At 37.6% G+C, this 25158-nt stretch overlaps 1 protein-coding gene and 1 long non-coding RNA gene across 3 annotated transcripts in view; both read left to right on the forward strand.

Annotated features, from left to right (window-relative positions):
* LOC127515176 (uncharacterized) overlaps positions 1-9956 on the forward strand; it is an 84201-nt gene extending 74245 nt beyond the window's left edge. Inside the window, exon 4 of the long non-coding RNA XR_007930778.1 lies at positions 9828-9956. This is a non-coding gene — a long non-coding RNA (uncharacterized LOC127515176). The remainder of the gene's footprint in view (positions 1-9827) is intronic.
* A 9303-nt stretch (positions 9957-19259) lies between these two features.
* zfhx3b (zinc finger homeobox 3b) overlaps positions 19260-25158 on the forward strand; it is a 168764-nt gene continuing 162865 nt past the window's right edge. For both annotated transcript variants that reach the window (XM_051898497.1, XM_051898498.1), the window contains exon 1: positions 19260-21982. The gene's annotated coding sequence lies outside the window, so the exon portion shown is untranslated. The remainder of the gene's footprint in view (positions 21983-25158) is intronic.

Raw genomic sequence — 25158 nt, forward strand, 5'->3', positions numbered from 1 at the left:
TAATCTCTCACACATGGCACTAAATATGAAGGGTCAGCTTATTTTAATCCTCAAATCTCCCCCACACAGACGCATGGACCACTGTCTCACAAACTTCACCAATAATCTCACTCTTAATTCCTTATCTTAAGCCTTTATCTGCCTTTCAAACCAACCAAGGAGTGTTTTCAAATGTGTTTTTGATGGGCCTCATGGTGCACCGAAAAGATGATAAAAAGGGATGTGGGTTTGCTCGAAAAATTACACTCCAGTTGAAGTTACTGTTTTATTGGCCACCTTTTTTTTATTTTTTATTTTTTTTTTTTACTTTTTTTATTATTATGTTTTTTTAATGGTTTAATGAAGCAAAGTATTTTAGTTCAGAATCTTAAAGCAGTATTTATGGAAGCTTGTTTCTGCCACGGAATAAAACAGTTTAAAAGATAATTGTGACTTTTTATCACCCAATTCTGACTTTTTTCTCAGAATTGCGAGATATAAACTAACAATTGCCAAAGTTAGAATTGTGAGATATAAACTCGCATTTGCGAGTTGACTATTTTTCTCAGAGTTCTATAACTCGCAGTTGCATGTTATAAAGTCAGAATTGCGAGATATAAACTAGGGCTGCACGATTTATCGCACAATACGAAAAATAACATTGAACTTAAACGCGATTATCACTTAAACATGATTCTTAGTGCGATTATGAAATCGCAAAGGCTGTGATTATTTATTTATTTATTTTATGCACAGCTTGTCAGTGAAGGATGGCTCTAAAATGCTAATCCATCTGAAAGCACTGCGAGTTTGAGTTGCTTATAATGTACATTTGAAGAAGCAACACGCGTCAAACATCTTTCCAGACATGAGAAGCATTTATTAACAACTTGTCCAACAAAAGACACCATTTAATAACATGTTTTTACTCACTTCATAACGACAGTTGAGCATCCTTCTGTGAGATGATGTGGCTTCTTACACAGAATAAGGCAGTTGTGTGTTTATTAGCCATGTTTAATCAATCAAAGCGTTTCAATCTTCTGTTTATTCAGCTACAGCGATATGACGCGTGTTTTCTTCTGCGGCAGGGCATATTTAGAGTTTCTGCGCAAGAGCGCCCTCTAGCTTTCAGATGGAGAAGCATTTACTACTGATCACAGAGCCGTAAAGCTCTGACAAGCTGCACATTAAATAATCGCAGCCTTTGCCAAATCGTGTGTGGTTTAATCGCGATAAATCGTGCAGCCCTAATATCTATAACTCGCAATTCTGAGAAAAAAAGTCACAATTCTGACTTTATAACATGCAATTGTGAGTTTATATCATGCAATTCTGAGAAAGAAAAAAAGAGAGAAAAAAAGTCAGAATTGTGAGATAAAAAGTTGCAGTTACCCTTTTTATTTTTTATTCAGTGGTGGAAACAAGCTTCCATAAGTATTAGACCTGTGGTTCCAAACAGGTTTTATTTCAGGATCCAGATTTTACATTTTTAAATCGAATGGTGGGCCAACACAGTCCTAAAATTGTTTATTTTGAATTTTATTGTTTTGTTTTTGACTTTTGAGGATGTCACATAACCAATCCATCTTAGCATCAACCTAATTTTTGTCTAGTTCCTATAAAGTTACAAATGAACCATATTAAAATTGTCTTTTTGTAGAGTAGTAAATGAAAATGTATTTAAAATCTTATTGGAACTTTAAGTAAAAGTAATATTAATATCTTCATTTAACCCATAATTAATGTAGTCAGTCTAGTCTTTTTTTTTATTATTATTGCATTGCATCGCATCGCATGTTATAATAATGAATAACGAATAACGACTTAAAGTTATAAATACGTATTTAAAACAGTTCATGTGACTACAGTGGTTCAACCTTAATGTTATGAAGCGACGAGAATACTTTTTGTGCGCCAAAAAACAAAATAACGACTTTATTCAACAATATCTAGTGATTTGCGATTTCAAAACACTGCTTCATGAAGCTTCGAAGCTTTGCAAATCTTTTGTTTCGAATCAGTGGTTCAGAGGGTGTATCAAACTGCCAAAGTCACGCCCCCCAAGTGGTGAACCATTGAAATTTCGAAACACTTATGACGTAACGAAGCCTCGTTTACTGAAATCATGTGACTTTGGGAGTTTGATACATACTTCGAACCACTGATTCAAAATAAAAGATTCGTAAAGCTTCGAAGCTTCATGAAGCAGTGTTTTGAAATCGCCCATCACTAGATATTGTTGAATAAAGTCGTTCTTTTGTTTTTTTGGCGCACAAAAAGTATTCTCGTCGCTTCATAACATTAAGGTTGAACCACTGTAGTCACATGAACTGTTTTAAATACGTCTTTAGTAGCTTTCTGGGCATTGAAAGTGTTAATTATCTTGCTGGCAATGCAGTCCTCACTGAGCCATCGGATTTTATGAAAAATATCTTAATTTGTGTTTCGAAGATGAACGAAGGTCTTACAGGTGTGGAACGACATGAGGGTGAGTAATTAATGACAGAAATTTTATTTTTGGGTGAACTAACCCAAAATAAACTGATACCGACTGTCCACTATTCTAAACATCTATGGTGTTTAGAGTCCTGCTATCACCCACAACACATTATTTATTTATTTTCTTTTTTACACTAATAGGGTACCATTGATATTCCCGTGTCTGTCTGTAAAGAAGTTATCCGTGATCCATGTAGTCTACAGTATGCAGTAGTGTTTTTACAGCTTTTTTTCAAGCACCCTCAAATAAACCATCATCACGTGGGTCTGACGGGATCGCCTCGCTCATATCTCTTTAAACTGTTGTTGATATCCAGCTACTGACATATGACATGTCCTTTAAAGGGAATATCATGAGGGATGTGTCCAAACGTAATTGTCCCATTTTCCTTCTGGGGCTTATTTTGGGGCTGTTTTGCTCTTTGTTGCTCTGATTGATTTGTTCCATAACCGATTTAAATTCACACACAACAAAGATAAGAAAGTGCCCAGCTTTTGAGGGAAGTCAAGACAAATTGAGGTCAAAACTTCATTTTGATGCAGTGTCTGAGATACTCTCGAATTCACGTAGACCACTGGGATTACTGTCTAAAACTAGGGTTATTGTTTAAAAAAAAGAAAAGAAAAAAGTCTTGGTTAATTTGTTGTTTTGAAAACCTGTTTTCCTGTCTGAAAGTGTGTCATATGTAGACAGATGCAAGAATATTTATTCAGACACTGAGATTGTATTAGGATGTTATTGTTTACTTCGTTACTTCGTAACCCCCCACAAACACACACTTTTCCAATGATACAGTTTTCTGCCAAAATCCAACCAACACGCATCAATTTGAACAAAGATCGCCCTATTCTGTAGCCTTAATTAGAAGAAAATTGTAAACAGACGCACGCCTTTCTTAAGGGATTATCCATACTTTATGACAGAGCGTTTGAAGTCAGGAAGCTTTCTGAATCAGCATTGCTCAAGTGGGTCTCTTATAGGACATTGTTGTCTTCAATTATTTTCCCGTTATATACGTGTCTGTATGAAGCCAGGATATCATCTATTATTTAGAGATGCAATCGTTTCTGTTTATCAGGTCTTTTTAAAAAAGGGGTTATCTGCATGCATCACTTTTTTGATTAAACGGAACAAAGCGTAATAAAGCAAGAAGGGTTGAAATAGCTGCTCGTCTCTCCTGCTCCGCAGATTCCCGACCTTTATTGTCATTTAATGCGAGCGATGCCGAGCGAGAGAGAGATCTGAAGAGCAGCTGGCACTATGCTACTCTAACACACAGGGAAAGGGGTTTTACACAAGTTCGGTTACACAAATACACACACATTTGTATGAAACTTTCTCAGAATTGCTCACATGCATACTATTGAAGCCGGGTCTACACAGAAGCTGACAGCTGCTTAATCTTACAAACAGTTTAGGCTTATGAGAGTATCTAACACTGATTTGTTCAGGTGCTGATTACTGCTGTGTCCCTTTAAATGAACTGGTTTCAAAGGGACGCAGGGCTTTAATTGGACATTAGATTTTGGTGTTAAAAAGTTTGATATCTGACATACATATGGCTGCACTTAAAGTATAACATTTCATCTAAAAATTATTTAAAAACTGCTATCATTATTTACTCACTCTCATGCCATTCTAAGCCTGTGTGACTGGACATGGAACATAAAGGGAGATATTCTGAATATTGTACTAGGTACTCTTTTCCACACAATTGAAGTGAATGGAGCATTCAAGATTCAAAAATGATGCTATCTTAACCCCTGTGTAAAACCAAAATAAAACCATTTCAGAACAAATTTCCTGGTTAAACATTAAAGCACACTAGTATGATAAACCGTGCCATTATGTTTTTTTTTCATATTTTATGTAAACTTGACAAAATTATCCGCTTTTTTCACTCAAAAACTAAGGTACATAAGCTCAGATAAATAAAATCAATCAATTCCAAAAAGAAATATAAACCCTGTCCCAATTGAAAGAAAACAAGTTGACAAAAAGATTGGATCCAATATTTGGTCATAAGGTAGCATAATGAGAGATTTATACGCCATGTTTTGTAGGCCGGTCATTTTTGACTGGGAACATCACAAGTGTTACATTGTGGAGAAAATAAATAAATAAATAAAATACAAAAAAGTGTCAAAAAGTTTATTGGGAAGTTGTTAGACTCTGGGTGAGTAAAGTCAGTAAATTTTAGTCAAATGCAATAGCATTAACTAGCATTTTCAGGTACAGGAAACTCCTCTCCGAGTTAACTATATAATAGGGTTAAACGGGGGTTAAATGTATAATAAAAGTACATTCTAATTAAAAGTGTATTTCCCATATTCTGGAGGTTACACGTTATTTAACAGTACATGTAATTACAGTGTACGTACAGTGTAGTTACCCACGAAAGTAGGTTTAGGGATAGGTTCAGTGTTAGTACCTAGTTATAACCTAGTTATTATAACTGTAATAATAAGTACATAGTATGCACATGCAAAACAAGACTGTAAAATAAAGTGCTACCGTTCTGAGTTACGCATTGCATTGTGTAGTGTTTTAGGGTTAAAGAAAATGTCCGTAAACTTAATGGATAATGGCCTGGCAGAAATTTACTAGTATCTTTTCCAAATATGCCTTTATTCACCGATAATCATCCATTGCAGTGGGCTGTTAACCACTGCGACTGGATCATTGGGTCACTGAATTTAAGTATCTGATCTCTCTGATTTTCAGAGAAAATGAACTGTATTAGCTGATTACAATGATTGCATTGAAAATACTTACCTTTTGTGTTCCATAGAAGACAGAAAGTCATGAGTACATAATGCCAGAATGATCAAACATTTCAATTTTAATTTACAGTTGCTCTGTGAAATTTTGTGGGTGAAATCCAGTCATTTCAATAGGAATCCATGAGATTGGGAATTTCACGTAAGGGTGAAAGATTTCCCCATGCAGATTTTGCATCGGGTTAAGTTGGTCATGCAAATTCACTGCATTGACGAACAGAAAGCTGCTTGGTTTGAAAGTGACTGTTGTGAGATGTGCTTCATATATCGCAACACTATTGACAATCGATAATAAATATTTTTTGCCCACAAAATTTTGCTAATGCGACAGCACCTTTACATAAAGCAAAGTTACTTAAGCTGAGTCATTTTCATAAGCAAGAAACCTTGCAACTCTTTTTTTTTTTCCCCCCTGTGTTCTCTCTAGTCTCAGTCACAGACACATCCACTGGTGCTTAACCGTCCTTTGGAGACTCTGCTATTGGTGATTAGCGTGGCCTTGACATAAACGGCTGGATCAATACGTGATGCAGGCAGTCAGCCAAGGTCACTGCCCCTGCTGTACGATGACCTGGCTGGGCTCGGTCAACTCCTGCCTGATAAATTCAGGGTGACTGACCTTTGCTGACCTAGGCAGTGCATGTCGGACTGACCAGAGAGACTTGGGCTATGGTAGCTGGTCATTGGGCTGCTTCTATAATGAAGTGTTCAGTATTGCCTTCCTGTCAGTCAGTAATTAAAGGAAGAGATATGAAGCCTTAGATAGGTGTTGAATGGACAAGCAGGCCATTGGCTACAGAATAGCAATGAACAGGCAGTGGAGCAGTAAAGTGACATGTAAACTACTCTGATATGGACTGCTAATGGCTGCCTGGAAGATGGATTAGATGGGCCGCCTGCGAGTGCTGTACGCAAACACGAACAGATCTTTAAATCTACATGATGAGTGTCTAATATCCAAATAATTTACTAAGAAATATAGCATTTTAAATAATTCTTGTTATTTTATTTTATTTTATTTTATTTATTTATTTAAAGAATCTTTAAGAACTTAAGACATGCTAAGTTTAAATTTAAGTTTAATAAAATGTAATATATTTTTTTTTATAAAAAATAATACGTTTTATAGAAAATTATTGCATTATAAATAATATAAATATAATACATTATTTAAAAAAAAAAAATCATTTTAAAAGTCTGTTAAAGGTAAGTGATTTCTGAGAAACGGTGTTGAAAGTGGATCGGACCGAGCACCAAAACACACTTGTAGCCAATCAGCAGTAGGGGGCGTATACACTCATTAGGGGGGAGGTGCCTGTGTGGGTAGGGGCGTGTTTGTTTTGGTGATTCCAAATATCAACAGCATTTCTCAGAAATGTAGTTTGTTTGTCATTAGATGAAAGTGATTTTTGGAACTGTTGGTCTTGCAGTGCCAGTGTTTCACATGTATAAGAATTAGTTTTGACCTGGTCATGCGGCACCTACATACTGTAGGGCTTTCCCACTGCAGGTGAGGGGAATCCTGGGAATCCCGGCTTCCCAGTCATCCATGCAGCCAGCTGCCACCACCTGAGACCTTGCACATTCCTCCGTCCACTAACTATTTAGTTGTCAGTGATTTGGTTAAGTGGAATTGACTTTTATCTTCACTGTGCTGTGGGGCTGCCACTGGCGATACACATTCCCCCATCCCTCAGCCGCCTGTCTGCTCTCAGCCCCTGTGTCACATCTAGCACATTGCTATTGGCAGCCGAGGAGCGGCTGATCAATAGCCCAGGTCAGGGATGGCCCGCGGCCCTGCTGCGCTGCAGGCTGGGGTATTGATCCAGATCCGCTCCGTTCCGCTGCTCCGCCCAGCGTAAGGCCACAGTCTGCCCAGTGGAGAAGGTGTGAATGGGGAGGTATGGCCTGAGAGAGCACAGCATAGGTGCTTTGCAGGATGCATGTGTTTGTGACGCACCCATGCGATTGAACTGCTCATTTAGTGTTGTCCAAGTTTAACCAGTACAGTATGTTGTAATAGTTTTTTGCAGTCAGACCTTTGTCAAGTATCAGTATTGATTCTTCGTTTATTTAGAGCTATTTGTAGAGTGTAGTTTCTGTAAAACTAGAGTCACCCAAAAGAGTTTCAAAAACCACAAACAGGCTTTCCCATCATTGGCCAGATAGCCCCGCCCCGCCCCCAAAGACAGGTTATGGTCTTTTTATTTAGAGGAATTAAATAGATATAAAGATTTAAAGAGATTTAGGGGAATAAAAAAGGGGAAAGAAGTCCATTAGAATAACTGGAATTTATTGTTATAAATTTAAACTGTATGCACATATATATATATATATATATATTTTTTTTTTTTTTATTTATTTATTTTTAATGCACACATTCACTCTTAATCATATACCTACACTCTAAAAAATGCTGGGTTAAAAACAACCCCAGTTGGGTTGAAAATGGATAAACCCACTGATTTCTTATTAATTAATGCGTATTAATAAATGTTCGCCTTTCGATTATTATTGTTGCCTTTTGTAATTATGTGTCTGATTTTTAATTTCCAACCTATTTTGCGTTCATTTTAAACCAGCCATATAGTAATTTTTAAACAATAGTTGGGTTAAATAAAACTGCCCAGCATGTTGGGCAAACATTTAACCCAACCGCTGGGTTTGTCTATTTTCAACCCAACTTGGGTTGTGTTTAACCCAGCATTTTTAGAGTGTAATATGTTGAAAACAGCTTTGTTAATGGTTCTTGTTACATTCAGTTATAAATTACATGAATCACATAAATTATACCCTTTTTTAAATAATTTCCAACCTATTTTGGGTTTATTTTAAGCCAGCCATTTAGTAATTTTTAAACAATAGTTGGGTTAAATAAAACTGCCCAGCACATTGCACAAACGTTTAACCCAACCGCTGGGTTAAAACAACACAGTCGCAGAGTTTGTCCATTTTTAACCCAACTTGGGTTGTTTTTAACCCAGCATTTTTAGAGTGTGTTGAAAACAGCTCCGTTAATGGTTCTTGTCACATTCAGTTACATAAATTACATGAATCACATAAATTATAGCCTGTATTTTCAATTCAAAAAGGTGAAAAAGTTTAGTGGTTTGCATCACTGGTTGTTTTACATTTCTATCATAAAACATAGATATTAAATGTTTAGCTACTTACATCTTACCTTACTCTTTTTCACCATTAAAACTGATGCATGATGTTTGGCTTATGTGAACCTTCTCACCATCTCAATCTTTTTGTCATTGATGATCACTGTTAGATCGCAGAGACAAACTTTTTGTAATCCAAACAACAAACAGAGCAGTGCCTAATGAAATGCAGCATAGTAGCATCAAAAGTATCAAATATTGAGGGGAACAATTTGGCGGTTTCTAATTCTTGGCAGGGACTGGTCCCCCTCATTGTCTATAGTGGTAACGGCCCTGGCGCAGAGACAGACCTGCAAGCATAGGCATAAGTCGGCGTCAAAAAAGTTAAGACCTTCACACTCCATCCATTTACCGTCAATCTCGGAACCCCCGTCGCACCTCCTCCTCCGTCCCCTCACAAACGCGCCTGCCTCGACTGCTTGTTTTTGTTGCAGTTTTAAGTGCTTCTCCCTGGAGCTCCTCATCAACAACTTAATAAGAGCTCTTGGGAACAATTAAACAGCATCTTTAACCCTGCTCTATCCACAGAGGTAAAAATAATCATAAAAATGTTGCCAAATAGAAGAGACTCCAGGGGGACCGTTCAGAAATCACAGTCTGTCTCCTTCTCTGTCCTTTATTCCCTCAACTGAAGCCCAAGCAGCACAGGCGAGAGCTGTCAGAGCCGTAGCCTATGATAGACACATTTACTCGGCTTTCTATCCCAGCCCCATGTGGCGTTCCCTTTTGCTTTTCCCTCCTCCTTTTTTCTCTTTCAATGTTGGAACTGACATGTGAATAAATATGTACTGTCTAAGTGGCTTTGTTGTTGTGTATGAGAGATCTTCCGCAGAGTGCACAATTATGCATGTTATTACAGGAATATGTCTTGTTCTGGTTATGGGGGAAATTAAGTTTCTCCGGAAATTTCGTTTTTTTTTTTTTTTTCTCCCCCTTCTTCTTTTATGGAGAGAAAGAGCCTCTAATGCCACAAGAGGAAAAATTACTCAAAGAAATGCACTTATTACTTAATGTAATCTGGAAAATCATAAGGTTTTGTCCTGCAGCAGTAATAAAAATAATTATATATTAATTTTCTGTTCTCTAAAACAGCTTATTACAGAATTCAAAAGACTTGATAGAAGCCATATTGTTCTGTGTCCTCCCCTCCTGAAAGAGATTTAGCCGCTCTTTCTCAGGGGGAACGAGCACGCAAAGCGAAAAATCTGCACTCACTTATGGAGCATAACTAACAATGGCCTCACCTCCTCTCGGCTCTGCTTTAGAAAAGGCAAAGTGTGTGTTTATATGTCTGTGTTAGAATCTATTAAATGTGTTCCTTGTTTCATCCTTTGTTCCTTTACATGAAAGAACTTTTGCTGTGAATGCTAATAGCTTGTTTTTATTTCTTATCCCTAGGTGGCGCTATCACTCCGAAAGGCTTTTCCACAGACTGTGGATGCTTCAAACCAAATCTCATAACCGGGTCTCGTAGCTTTGAAAAAAAACCTGGAAATACCTGGAATTATAGGACTACATCATCCCAAGCCCTTGCCAAGGGACTTACTAATAGTGCCGAGGCACTGGATCTGAAAGCTTTACGTTCTTCTCTACTTTTGAATATACCAACAGACCAAAAAAACTAAAGAAGAAGAAGAAAAAAACGATAGCTTTAGCACTAGCGATAGATTACGGCCATCCGCCTGCCATTGCACCAAACCTGCTGCGACCGCAAGGGTTGTGACCTTTCCGGCGCCCACTTCAAACGGACACTTGAAAAGAAGGACGCGGTCAGAGAGGGCTTCCGAGCGGTGGCAACTGAAACCAAAAACCCCATCAGGTAAGGCTGTGAAGTCACTTCTCTTCCTGCTGGCAACACCCCCAAAGCTCCTCGGAGGCTTTTGAAGCCCAGTTGGCCCCCCTGCGTCCACGCCCACATAGGCTGCCTCTCCTCCATGCTGGGCCTACAGGAGAGCCCACTGTAGATAAAGGCTTCCCGGTTTGAAGACTCAATCACCTGTCTGCTGCTGTAGGATTAGAGGGAATGTGTGCTGATTGAATTTGTTTGGCTCAAAGATGCTTAGGTGCAGGGAAGTCCTGGAAAGAAAATGAGAAGGTGATTGATAGATTGACTGATAGAAAAGAAAGAGTGTACAGACACACGTTAACATCATTGGCACTTGCATATTTTCACGTTAGGTTGTGCTACAGGAATATTCCGAATTCAAGTTAAGCTCAATCGAAAGGCACAAAGAAAAAAAAAAAAAAAGAATTTCGACTTTCTTACAAAAAGCGAGACACTAACAGTGTAATAGGGCCAATTCATGAAAATCTGGTAACACTGTATTTTACAGTGTCATTGTTACATATGTTATAGTTACTATAGCAATAATTACATGCAACTAACCCTAAACCAAACCAAACCCTAATCCTAACCCTATAGTAAGCGCATGTAGTTACTTAATATTACTTAAATGTATAATTACAGTGTAACAAAGACACCTTAAAATAAAGTGTAACTGAACATTTAAATACGCATTGTTACTCATACAAGACAATGTATGTTAACATGATTTTAGAATTTTATGAAATAGTATGAAAAATTGCATACAAACTTATTCTGGTAACACTTATTTGGTAACACTTTATTTTTCAGTGTCATTGTTACATGTAGTTACTATAGTAATAACTATAAATTATGCATAATTACATGCAACTAACCCTAAACCAAACCTCAATCCTAACCCTATGCTAAGAACATGTAGTTACTTAATGTTACTCAGTACTTAAATGTATAATTACAGTGTAAAAAATACACCTTAAAATAAAGGTTTACACTTTATTTTAAGTACTGAGTAATATTAAGTAACTACATGTTCTAAAATAAAGTGTTACCCTTATTCTGTATATCCAACTTCATTACAATATATAATGCATAAAACCCTAAAATGACTGTTAAAACTTGTGTATTATTTCAGCTGTCAACTTTTTCTTCATCATTTTTACAGAGAAATTAATGTTTTTTTTAACTTTCACATTTCTGGATACTTCCTTTGAAAGTGCCTCACTGTAACTTTTTTTGTTGGAAGAGTTGAAATTACTTTTTGTGGTTATCAACACATTGCCACGAATGCTGTCAATTGAGCTTAACTTGCATTAACCCAGAATCTATTCATTTAATACTTGAGAGTAATTTTTTGTACGTTTATGATGAGAGATGCGGTATGAACAAATTTCTCACCTTGAATCTGAATACTTTGCCACACAAATTTAATTTTTAATGTTCCTCTGACCATTTCACCTATATTGTGCATTGTAGTTGTTGCCTTATGGAGTTTTTTCAGTCTGATCTGGCCCTTAAAATGACTTTCATTGGTGTATTTGGTGATTATGAAATGATTTATTTGATTTGAATAAAACCAATTAATTTAAATGTTACCACATGGGGTACATCTTAAGTTAATTCTATAAACATTTTACAGTGTAGTTACAAAACAGCCACACCGTGCTGCCCCGGTGACTAGCATATTCGTGTGTAAATGTTAAGCAGTGATATTTTTGTTTCACTAACATGACAGACATACATGCTCTTTAGCTGTTCAAAATGATGGTATTCGCTGCTCTCAGTGTAACCCTGAATGAAAGTAAATAGTGTTTATAGAATTAAGCATTTAAAAAGAAAACAGACGGCCAAGGATGAAGCACACAAGACTCTCTGGGAATCAGCCAGGTTCCGAGAAGAGAGCAGGGCCTTTGTTTTGAAAAGTTCAAAGTAATTTTGCCAAATTTAGGTCATTTCATATTAATACTCAGCGGGGAGCTGTCATTTGTGGGGAAGGAGAAAGCAAATAAATAAATAACCTAACAGATGGAGCACTAAAGCTTTCCGTGCATCTTGCTCATTTATTATTATTTTTTTGCTTAAAACAAAAAAATACAACACTTCAAAGCATTAAGCAAAAAAATCCATCTCTGCTAAACTAATTAGCGACTCCGAAATGGGCTCTCGCGAAGGGCTACGTCAAAGGTACAGGGTCTGAGGGGTCAGGCACGCTCACAACAGGACAAACGTAAGTCAGAAGAAGTCATAAGCGGTGAACGCCCCCGTCAGGAGAGCCAGTCTCCCCCCTCTCTCCTCTTCACCCTCCTTTTTCCCCTCCATCCGAGAGCGCTAATGGAACAGTGCTCTTAGCCCAGGGCTCCGGCACCAGACCCCGCTCTGCATGAGGGATGTACTGCACCGCGGCCGGGGTCGCTCCCTTTGTGCCGGCCCTCCTTGGCCTCGCGGTAAAAAGAGCCATGCATGATTTCATACATGAAAGATATATGTAATTGGACAGCAGCAATGCCTATACGCCATATTTACAATTCTAAACAGAGGATGGGAGAAGCAATTCCCTTTATCTCTCTCGGTCATAGTCTCTTTCTCTGCAAGGAACGAATTTCTGCATATCGCAGAGTCCATGATGTACAAAAATACATGAAATGCAGATTATCACACTTCTTATTTACTTTCATTATGGATGAGTTGAATGTGTCATTTTGACACAGCCCAGCTCCTGTCTCTTTGCTAGATCTGTGAGACAAAAATAGAGGAATAATTCCCGCTGGCCTCGCATACTGACTAATATTGTGGCGGTGATGCCGTCGTCCAGTTCCTGAAAAGGACGTCCCGATGCTTTGTCTGTGTAGAGATAGCGAATGCAGTTGTATGTTTGTGGCCTTCATAATACATTTCTAATAATGGAAGTGTTATTTTGCAAGGCTAAATGGTTCAATTTAATGCTTTTGATTGACTGGGGAACATATATGTAATTTATTTAGGTTTACTCTCTGTATAGCTGGACTTAAAAAAGAATTGTTGGTTTAACTTAAAAAAAGTAAGTTGCCTTAAAATTTTGAGTTCATTGAAATTAAAAATTTGAGTTAATACAATGAAGATTGATTTAATCAACAGAAACTCAAAATATTGTGTTTTCTGAACCACATTAATTATCTAAGTTGATTTGACAAAAGAAAAAAATGTGATAACAAATGAAAATAATCCGTTATATGTGACATTGAATTTTCTGTGTTGGGGACACACACAGTCGTGTTGTTTGGTGGCCTGTTTTCCCTCCTGGAGTGTTAATGTAGTGCCAAGTTAAACACCTCTCTTGTTAATTGTCCTAACGAGCTCATGCCTTGCCCGTGAACGGCTTTTTTAATGGCTTGTTTTATGGGCGTGTGGAGCTCCAAGGCCAGACGGGGTCTGCGTCGACCCTTACGGGGCAGCATTCATGTGTTACTGGCCGTGATGCACAGCTTGTCCCCCTTTTGACGTCAACCCTACCCCCACCCTAAATTTTGCAGGAGCCCACCTGCCTCCGAGTCCTGGAGGTCACAGGGGCGGGGGAAATGGCAGGGTTAAGCACCGTGCAACTATGTTCCAGCCGCTGTGGTCACTTGCAATTATACCACAGCTACATCACCCACAAGACTAGTTGCAGGTTTTAGGCTTTGGCAGCATTTGTTGTTCCACCTGGCCTTTTCCTCCTCGTTCCTTAATTACTCGTATTACCTTTGCTCTTATTCTGATATTCTTGTACATTAAATTTGTGAATTAGGATACTGAACACATTATGTATATTTCATAATATCATTATTTTTTCATTATGGTCAACATAATTACACTTATTTTTTTTAAAAAACACTTTGCAATTGCTATTAGTGCATTTTTTTTACATTTGCATATAACATCAATTTCAGACTATATTCATTGCTATCTAAATTAATATTAATAAATTCATTACATTAATTCATTAATACATTAAATAAGTTTAATGCATTTTGCTTTGTCTGCATTTCATGTCACTTTTCTGTTTATTAAGACTTTATGCATCATTTTCGTCTTCATAATGTTTTACTCAAAATTATTAACTAAATATTTAATTTGCATATTTAAGTATTTTATACATAATTACTTAATAATTACTAGATGTTTGTCAGGTAACTGTTTAAATATATAGTAATTGTGAGTCTCTTAAAGTCACATACACACACACACACACACACACACACACACATTAAACAAGGCTGCATGGAAGTATTTGTTCCTAGGTTTGTTCTTTCATTTGTCTTTGAAAAGATTTGTCAACAAAATGTCATCTGTCTAATTTTTAAGCTAACTATTCATGGCATTTGGGTCATGAAATCACCGTATTTCTCGGTTGGAAAGTCGGGGTCTTCGCTTTGAGATGAAATGATTTCCTGAGCAAAGCTTTGCACATAATCCTGCCATAGATGTCAGATGATGGAAGTGGGGAAGGATTTGCACGGTGACCCTTGGCGGGAGCCCCACGTCGCTGTTGCCCTTCTGTGTCTTCTGCTTCCACCTGCTATACATGAAACTTATGTGGGAACTGTGGACATATAGGCCTATATAGGCTTTGCTTTAATAAGACGCATTTTTCTATTAATATGGGTATCCTTTTATTTTATGGACAGGACAGTCAGGTGGTCATATTTGTTTATTATTATATGCTTAAATGTTTCGTAAGAATTGTTAAATTTAACGGAATGCATATTGAATAGTTAAAACGCATATATTGGCAGAATTGTTCAGTTCAAATGTAGGTTCAGGCCTGAAATACGCAGATTGCACGCTTTACTCAATCTATATATTGCATGTTGCGCGAAGAGAATCTTCACTTTTCTGCCTTTTTCTTGATTCCTTTAGATCATTTTGTTGCAGTTCAATTCAGACCGGAAAGTCGCTTTATTTCTTCTTGTTTGTGTTATTCTCTTACCTGCACAAAGATAAAATGGAGGTTGCAGAGAATCTGCGGTCTGAGGATGAGCTGCTTTGCAGTTGTTGTAGCTCCTCTGGACGCAGACTTGCTCCAGGCTGCTTTTCTTTCTGATTGTTGCACGACCGTGAACAGATACATTTGTACTGCTTAACCGCGCAGACAGTGAATATGATCTGTTCCTGGATTTTTAAAGCTTTATTTGAATGTGCTTTTGCTGTTTTCTGAAGATTATACACTTACTTAGAAACATAAATGACTGTATATGTATACGTGTTGCTTTTAAGAGCTCGTGTACTGATATCGATAACAATAATGATAGAATTTTGCCAGCAAAATGCCGAGGTAGATTTTGGATTAAAGTAATAATAGATAAGATGATCGGTGACACACACACGGACACACACACACACACACACACACGGACGCACGCAGGTGTTTTATGATACACTGCGTGCTATTATTCGATTGACATTCACATGTTCGGCTTTTTTCTTATTATTTTAAGAGGTTATGATAAATTAATATTTTTAAAAGTCTTTTCCAAATATGTTATCCATTTATACATCTAAACCGTTTAGGCTTCTGAATCTGAACAGGTCTCGAATGAAACCGAGCCTAATAACATCACCATACACAGCATTTTACCAGTCTGTATGCAAACGTACGGTTTTTAAATATCCTGTTCGTTGTTTTTTATTTTGTTTATTATTTTATTGCATAATTTATATAGCTACAATTGGAGTTCAAATATGTTAATTTTGTTTTTGAATTACACTTTTTGGACGCAGTATTAGGTAACTTCAACGATCCAAATCATATCAGAATGTAATGTAAGGATAAATATTAATTAATTTGAAGAAAAAATATTTGCATAATTAATTAATTAATCAAAAAAGTTAATGCGTAATTTTTCAAGAAGCACAAGATATGAGCTATTTTTTTCATAAATATTGTAACTTTGATTAATTAGTGTTTATCATGGTAAATTAAGTTTTTTATAATTAAGATGATAAATTGACATTTCTGTTGTGCGTTATTCAAAATATTCGTCCTTCAGTCTACCCAAAACAAGAAACTATGTATTACCAAGGTCGTTCTCCTTAATTAATGAATTAATTAATTTACATTTATGCTTCTAAAATCAATTTAAAAACGTATGTTAATTGATGTTTGGATTTTATTTGCAGATATTACGGTATACAAAACATACAGATAATGTGTAACAGCACATAACATAAAGACACGAACATATTTAGCCCCTGACAACCTTCTGTTGTATTCATGAGCACAATCATTGAAATATCCAAATATTTCGACACAGTAAAAACAATAGCCTACATTTTATAATTTAGCCCGCGTGTCCGACATTTTGCGTTAATTAAGAGCGTCCAGCTCTCATACTGGACATATTTGTTCCACATTTTAGGTGCTTTGTGGTATCAGATTATAACCTAACTGTAAAACATCATTCTCCTTACAAGTGTATGTTTTTATTGACAGTGCTTTCATTGGCTTTAATAGTTAATTTAAATGTTTATAGTTCAGAAGCATTTAGGAGGGAGTTAGATTCTTCGATTAAATAATAAAACCATGTCAATAAAACAGCGTCTTTTATAAACATCATACAGTGACATTTGAGATGGCATGTCTTCATCTGTATGTAAAAAAATAAAAAAATAACGATGTTTGTTTTGTTTGTCTTTAAGGTGCATAATTAAGACGCGCATCATATTTGATTCACTCACCTGCTTATCATATCTGCGAGCTGATTTATATCATAATAAGACGGATGTCGTTTTATCTATGTGAAGCATGATGTTACACAGTCATAAAATAATTTAGCAGTAAGTGCAATATTATTTATTCTGTCTTAGAGCGTTTATTTATTTATACAGTGCGGTTGTTTCTGCATTATTATTATTATTATTTATGATTTCCTTCATATCAGATTTTTCCTAAGTCATGATATTTTGTTTTTCTGCTTTAAAATTGGCCCCAAAAACTCACACAAGTCGTGCGCGCTGCACTCCTTTCAAGTATATGGTTTCGTGCGTAAAGTTAAGATGTTTTATGATGGTGGATGGAATTTGAAGCAAGGAATCTGTTAATTTGCCAGCAGACATTTACATTTATGCAAATGTGTGCTTGATTTGACACTGTCCGGTGACATAGGACGCGTATAGAGATGGCAGATAGGGAGCATATATCCCTGACAAGGCAGGTTCATGTGGTGTTTGAGCCCCATGGCCAGAGTGAACATAAGAGGGCGCTGCCATTGCACCTGGTAACACGTCCTGCCCCATGCCGCCACCCGCGGCTTCAGACCGGACAATGCTCCTGTGCTGTCAATGAGTCCCAGTGTGTGATTCAGACCAGCCATGCGCCAACTCTCACCTCCTCTGCTGCGGACAGTGCATGGAGGGCCCATTCCCAAAAAAAGCCGCTGCTGTTGACTGGTGACTAAGTTAAAGTTGCATTAGTTAACCATGCAGAAAAATGTTAATTAAGCGCGATGTTCTTTCATTAAGGACGCATGAAGATGAAAAACCTTTGATAGCTCTATGCGAATGCAACTTGAACTTGCTTCCATTTTAGTAACAAAATCCCCTGTGCCTATATTTAACCTGAACTACAACACTGTAAAAAAAAAAAAAAAAAAAAAAGAATCATTGGTTTAACTTAAAAAAGTAAGTTACCTGGTTGCCTTAAAATTTTGAGTTCATTGAAATTAAAAATTTGAGTTAATACAATGAAGTCGATTGGTTTAGTCAAGATATTATGTTATCTGAACCACATTAATTAAGTTGCTTTGACAAAAGAAAAAATGTTGTGATAACAAATCATGAAAATATTTTTTTTTTTACAGTGAACGTTCTTCGCCTTCTTTGCCCTTAAAGACAGCTGTCTTTATTTCTGAACGCTTTCGCCTCTTTTTATTTCCTTACTGCTCTTCATTTTTCAATGGTGGCACGCGTGGTGCATGATGTTTTTGAAATAGGCCTACTAAAAAAATACATACACGCACATTGATTTAAACCCGTTTTTATCATTTTTGTCCTCTCAATACTATTATAGCTTTTTGTTTTCATCATAAATAAAATGGCATCGGATTGTGATTTTGTTACTGCAGTTTAGGGTTCATATGTGGAATTCATTGTTTGCACGGCGATGGGCCGAGGTTTACGCACACATCTCCAGTCAGATCAATCAGCATGTTCACCATGAGGGGTTGGTCATGCATATTTGGTTGTCTGTTCAGTCATTCCCAGTCATATTTAGGATTGGACCTAACAGATAAGAAACACATTAAAAGAGCGTGCAATGACGATTATGTGCGTATATCTGTTGAAGAAAACGAAGCTGAGGTGATACTTGCGTCCATAAATTCGGCTATCAAGCGCCAGACAGGACCACACTGCATATTCAAATGTGCTTAGATTGGCCATGGCAGGTTACAAAGCGACAGACAAGCTCTGATTCTGTCCCTTTTCACGCACCGGCCTCTTATTATCTCACTGCCCCTCTAACTCTTCACGCACTCTATTTTCCATTCATTCATTTTTACAATCCCTCTTTCCCAAGAGAACAGGCACATCACCAATCCTGAAGATTCTCTCAAGGCAAAGCCTGTATGCATATCAAACATATCGACGTTTTATTTTGTAACTTTTCATTTGTCACTTGTTTTTCCTCGCACGTGACGGAAGTTATATGTAGTCCTGCTTAACATTTCACATATCTATGCACTACACGCGTCAGCAATAATAAAATATACGCTTTTAAATCTAGAACTTACATTTACGCGGGCACACACACACGGACACCCACGCGCACTGTCACGTCTAACCTATATTATTCCACGAGGATGTGTTTAATATTGCTATTGTTTGTATAATGCATCGATAGCCGTTTGTGATAATGCTTCAATGGCTTTCATAGAGGTGTGTTTCCTTGAAAATCCCAAAGCGAGGAGTTCCATGCTCTCCAACATATTCTGTATGATATGACATGAGATGGAAATAAAATAAAATACAATGCTTATTATATTCTAAATATTTATTAAAACATAAAATATTTTACTGGAGTGTTATTACATTGAAATATGACATTTCATGTTAGCATTATTATTCTATATAGCATGTTGTATGACCACTTCAATGTTTAACATACAAACATCAATCAATTATAATTGTACAGCACACAATACACATATTTATTAGCATTATTTCAGATACATTATGTATAATGCGGCAGCACGGAATTTGTCAACATGTATTCTGAAAAACAATTCGGCAAAATACATTCTGTCTAAATGTCGTCGTGCAACCAAAAAAGGAAAAAGAAAAAACAACTTACAAAACACAACAACAACTAAAAAGTTATATCTGATCATTTTCCAATAAACATTATGTAATCGATAAAAGCAGGTTAGTTGTATTTGGCAGGATTAGGGCCCCTTAGAGTTGTCAATAGTGAAAGTAGTCATTGAGGGAGAGAGAGAGAGAGGAATTGTCATTTCTTTAGTGAGAATCAACAATAGAATTATCATGAGAAAGGACACTGGCCTGGGCTCAAAGGTCGGAACTGGGATACACGCTTTTGATTCGGGAAGAGGGCGTTTTAAGTGACCACCAAGAGTAGAAGAATTGTTTTGGGGCAAAGTGAAAAAAGCAAACCTGTGGAGAAACCCACCGATCTATACTACAGTTGTTACTATTGATCAAATGTCACCTCTTTGAACGCACGCGCTTGAAAGTTACACTACTTATCGAGAATTATTAAAAAAACAAAAACAAACAAAAAAAAAAACATAGCATGTAACGCGTAGCCTATCGTGTCGTTTTATGCCGCTGCCTGTTTAAGGAACGATTTACATGATACTGAAATGTATAACTAAATAAACATTGCGTCTTTTCAAATGCTCTGTTTAAATTCTTGAAATAACATATTAAAAACAACATATTGAGCTGTTTAAAGTAATGTTATAACATGACACAAAGTAACTAAATTACACCGAGGAATAGAATGTTCATTAAAGAACTTGTGATTTTTACATTGCACTCTCTCCCTCTCTCTATATACCTACTGTGTGTGACTGTGTGAGAGAGGAGAGAGGGGGGAACAGAACCAGAGAATTTCATATATTAAGATTTTTCATATGCCTAAAATCTATACAGTGCTTTTTGGTTCAACTTTCTATCGAGTACTATACTCCTAAAGACAATATCTGAAGAAGCATCTCTTATCATGTAGGTTACTGCTCGTCTCAAACTCAATATTGTGTTTGACTCTAACAGGAATTATTTCAATTTGTCCAGAAAAGCTAAAAAGAAGGAAGTGCATGGTTGCTTTTGCACAGTTTTTCCTCGCATTCGGTTCCTCCTCGTGCACTCATCTCAAGATCTAGTATGATGGGACTGACCGGGAGCGTAAATACAGGCTGTATATTAAGGTGTTACTACGAGAGATAAAAGTCCAACTTAATTTATTGCACTTAAAAATTACTATGCTTTATAACGATGTTATATGCATATGCTGCATATTGCTAACGTGTCATTTAAATTAGCAGTCTATATTTACCTCAGAAAATAAAAACACAAAAAAATCTACAGATATAATCCTATATCGTTAACGTGCATGCAGATCACATTTAAGATTACGCAGTGTTTTCATAGATCCTATACTACAGAAGTTCAGAGGCTCAGCCTTTCAGTCAGATTTTAAAAATGAAGGTGTTTATTTTTCTCAATGATTTGTCAGTACATAGAGTGTTTATGCAAAATGCGTGTCGTTACAAGCCTACTTTTTGAAAGTAGCCTACTATTTTGAGTTTGTTGTTTACGATACAGCAGATAAGTGCACTGATGTATTTTGCTTATTTAACATTTGCAACGATAAAGCTTCACTAAGAGAGTTGCGTTTTATTAGTGTCCACATAAAGCCGCCTTTGTTTCACTTTTGCCTATTCTGAAAGAAAAAACAAGAAAATCTAAACAGCGTTGATCCTGTCATAAGATGATTTTATTAAATAAGAGGCGACTGAAAGTGTGACGAACTTGTCGGGGTTTGTAAGCGCTCCAAAGTTAGCGTTTTCGAGGCTAAAACTGCGCTATTTCATTTCATAAACATACACGTTTTGATTTCTAAATCTAAACTAGCGTCTCGCGACCAAATAACACTGTGCAGCAGGGGCTGCGCGCGCCTCTCCACTATTAACTTTCAGTGTCTTCCTTCTCATCCAACTCTTACTTTGTGCTGTACTTAATTCCATATTTTCAATTCCCGATCACTACTTTCCTCTTTCTCGTTCTCCATCTATCCATCCATCCCTCCCTCCCTCCTCTATCTCCCTCCTCCCTCTCTCTCTCCTCGGCTCTCTGCTGAATCTTATTGATCCAGAAGGTGGCTAATTAGCCCTTCCCGTCGTGCCTGTGTAATGAAGCACATGCGCACTGAATTAATCACAGCCATTTTTTGCAGGAAACTAATTAGCAGGAATAAAGATCCAAAGAGTTTTTTTCTTTTCAATCATCAGATCTCACTTTCACCTCTTCCTCTCTCCCTCTAACACAAGACTCATCGCCTGCTTTGCATCCAAATTATTTTTATATTGCCTTTACAACTAATACTCCGGTTTTTTACTCTCCGCAACAACAATGATCTTTCTTTTACCATCATCCTAAACGCAAACTGACCAAAAGGGACTGCCTTGATGGGATCTTTAGCCAAAGCGTCTCAATACTGGATTAAAAAGCAAGGATCTCAAAGCGGCAGCCAAACATTGTAAGTTGTAACTTTGCTTTCTCTTTCTTTCTGTCTTTCTCTCTCTTAGCGTTACGATTCTCTTTAGTTTCAATAACAGACTAAAGCGATGGCTTTCGGGATTTCGCCGTACCAGCCCCGGCTTTGCCTATTCTCCTAGCAGGATAAAGAACAGGCGATCGCAAGTTATTTTCATGCAAGTTGCTTTTATTTGCTGCCGTTTATTAGTATCGTTACCTGTGTTTACATCTGGCTTCGTCCTCGCTCTTCTCATGACTGGAAGAAAAGAAAAGGGCAAGACAGCGATTCCTTTTCCAAACAGTTGGATTTAAAACACACTTCTGCATGTTCGTGTATTCACACGGGTCACAAAAGGACCGAATAGTGTCAAGAAAGAGGTTTTTGAGAGGGTGTCGATGTGCGAGGCTGGTGGGAGAGTAGCGGGAGCTCTGCTCGATCGTAGCCGGGAGAGGAGCGTCTTAGTCCAGCCTGCGAGTCCGTCCGCGTCCGCTGAGCGGGAAGCGTCTCCCGCTTTTCCATTTTTTACACCAAAATGCTCGTTCGTCCTTTACTTTCATTTCCTCCCTCATTTAGCGAGCAGAAATCCTCAATATTGCGCCCATCGTTACTTTTTCGAGTCCCTTCTAGTGTGGATTTTTCCGCCCTTTGCTGTGCATTTCAGTTCCTCTACTTTTCGCTCCTGTCACTTTCACCGTCTTTTCTCGTTTTATTTTTCATTCCAAGCGACGTTAAAGTTGTTCTTTGCTGCTTCCCAGCCGGAGTCACATGCAAATCGATAGGCATGTGTGTGTGTGTGTATGTGTGTGAAGTGTGTGTGAGTGTTTAGGGGAGTGTGTTTGGTATAGAGACGGAGCCCCGGGTCTCAGGAGCGGATCAGCCGGAGCTCACAGAGCCCGAAGAGCCGCGCGACACACACAGCGAGGACGGCAAATGACTTAAAACAAGAAACCCACACATACGGCGTGAATTTGTACATCTAAAAATCAAAACAATGAAATGTAATTTCAGCAACAAAGACAACGAGAATGAAATCAGTATTGCATTTTACAACTTGCGTACGTTCTCCTGAGGGAGAAAAATACGACGAAAACGACTGTTCAAATTATAAACAAGGCTAACAACTTCGGGACGCTTAGCTCGAACTAGCTTAAACTATTGAGGTGAAATTGCCCCACAAATAGACGAGGGGCTCGAATTTTAATAAAGCTAAAACTTAATGAAGACCACAGGTGTAGCATGAATTTAAAAAAAAAATGAGATGGGGACCTCAAAAGTGGCGTGAACGAAGAGCTATTGAGAGATAGATAGTCCTTCCAAGGTATAAGAACAAACGGAAATGTGGATCCATAACAATGATACAATGTAGCCCACAGTGAGATAGAAAACGAGAAAACATAAGAGATGCAATGGAAGGACAGACAGACCCAGAGCTGACTGACTGTTTGCGAGCTGCTCATGGATGTGCTGGGTTGGGGAAGAAAGAGAGGGGGAGGTTGAGAGACTTGGGGTCAGACGGCAAGAAACAAGGGAGCAGGGGTCACCGAGTGAGTGGAAGAAAGATAAAAAAGAAAGAGAAGGGAAAAACCCAACATTACCGAGCCAGCGAAGAGTGGGAAAAGAGTGGGGTGGGTTATGTTGTGGGGTCAAACAATACACAGAGATTGTGGGGGTTAGCAAGACTATAAAAATGTACCTCAAGTTTGACCAACAAAAGAGCAGCCGAAAAGAGAGCGTTTGATTTTTGCACTGGGAAAAAGTCCTTAGTTTGAAGTAATGAATTTTTTTTTTTTTTTTTTTTTTTTGGAGAAAGAGAGAGAGAACGCTTATGAAGGAAGGCATGCATGCAAAGAGAGTTGAGAGGATAGACGGGGTCAAATAGCCACGGGCCATATCGAAGGAATCAGGGAAGAGGTCAGAAAAACACAAATCCCAAGACCTTTTTATCCTTCCCGACGTGTCGTAACAAGATGAACCAAGAAGCTAATGCAGGGACGACACACACTTCTTTAGGTTAAGACTGTGCAGTGTCTGGAAAGCATAGGTCTATTCATTTTGTTTTTTTTATATATATACAAGGAAGAAGTATTACAACAGAATTGCAAAAATCTGTGTGTGTGTGAGGGGAAATTGGCAGGCAGAGCCATTGTGTGATTTCGTTATTATATTTCAATCTTTTTCCTTTTCTTAACCGTTTAAAAGGGGGCATAGTGGACAGCCCAGCGTCTCTGTTTTTAGGAGAGAGAATAAGGGAGGGAGGGAGGAGAAGGACAGATAAGTCAGGGGTTTAATGTCTCTCGGCTCCCTAGTAGAGGGGTGGCAATAATTACAAGCGTCACACAAAAAGTATATATAGTATAATTCAGATGCTGTGCATGGACTCTCTCTCGCTCTAGCTCTCCCTTATCCTTTCCCTTCCCCTCTCTCTCTTTCTCTCTCTCTCTCTCTGCTCTGGCTTTCACCATCACAAAACAAAGACAGCAGGCAAGGTCTTTGCCATCTCACTCACTCTTCAAAAACTCATGGAAAGGCTATTCATGGCTAATCCTTTTGCGGACAATGATTTTGATGGCAGTTGACTCATTTCTAGGAAGTCATATTGTTGCAGTATTTGTTGTCTGTATTGCCTTTTGTGTTTCACCTGGTCATGAAACACTTAAACACGTAGCATTTAGTAACTCGCGTCCATATTCAAGCAGTGTAAAACTACGCTGTGTTGTGTGTATGTACTTAACACTGTATTATTATAGGCTCTGAACAGATTTGTGTGCTTGTTGGGCTGCTGTAAGGATATTCGCTGTGTTACAGAAAATGTCTGACTGAGTTGTGCATATGTTTGCGTTGTGGTTTGGCAGAACGTTTGCATTGTCTCGAAATTCTTTCAGGCTTTTCTCAAAGCTACAGGAAGATACAGACAGGCGTTGTAGTCCGTCTTTTTGTACCTGATTTGAATAAAATAATAAACTTCCCACCGTTTCTGACATACAGGAACACAGACTGGAGTGTAATGTTTGATTTTTAACCTTAGTTTATATTTATATATATATATATATATATATGTGTGTGTGTGTGACTCTGATTAATTTAGCTTTCAGTATAGATATTTTTAATATATAGACATTGTGTTGGATGATCAGGAAACTACTTCAATTAAGATCACTTTTTCTTAATTATAATTT

Source organism: Ctenopharyngodon idella, chromosome 7, assembly GCF_019924925.1.
Source record: "Ctenopharyngodon idella isolate HZGC_01 chromosome 7, HZGC01, whole genome shotgun sequence".
Classification (NCBI taxonomy): domain Eukaryota; kingdom Metazoa; phylum Chordata; class Actinopteri; order Cypriniformes; family Xenocyprididae; genus Ctenopharyngodon; species Ctenopharyngodon idella.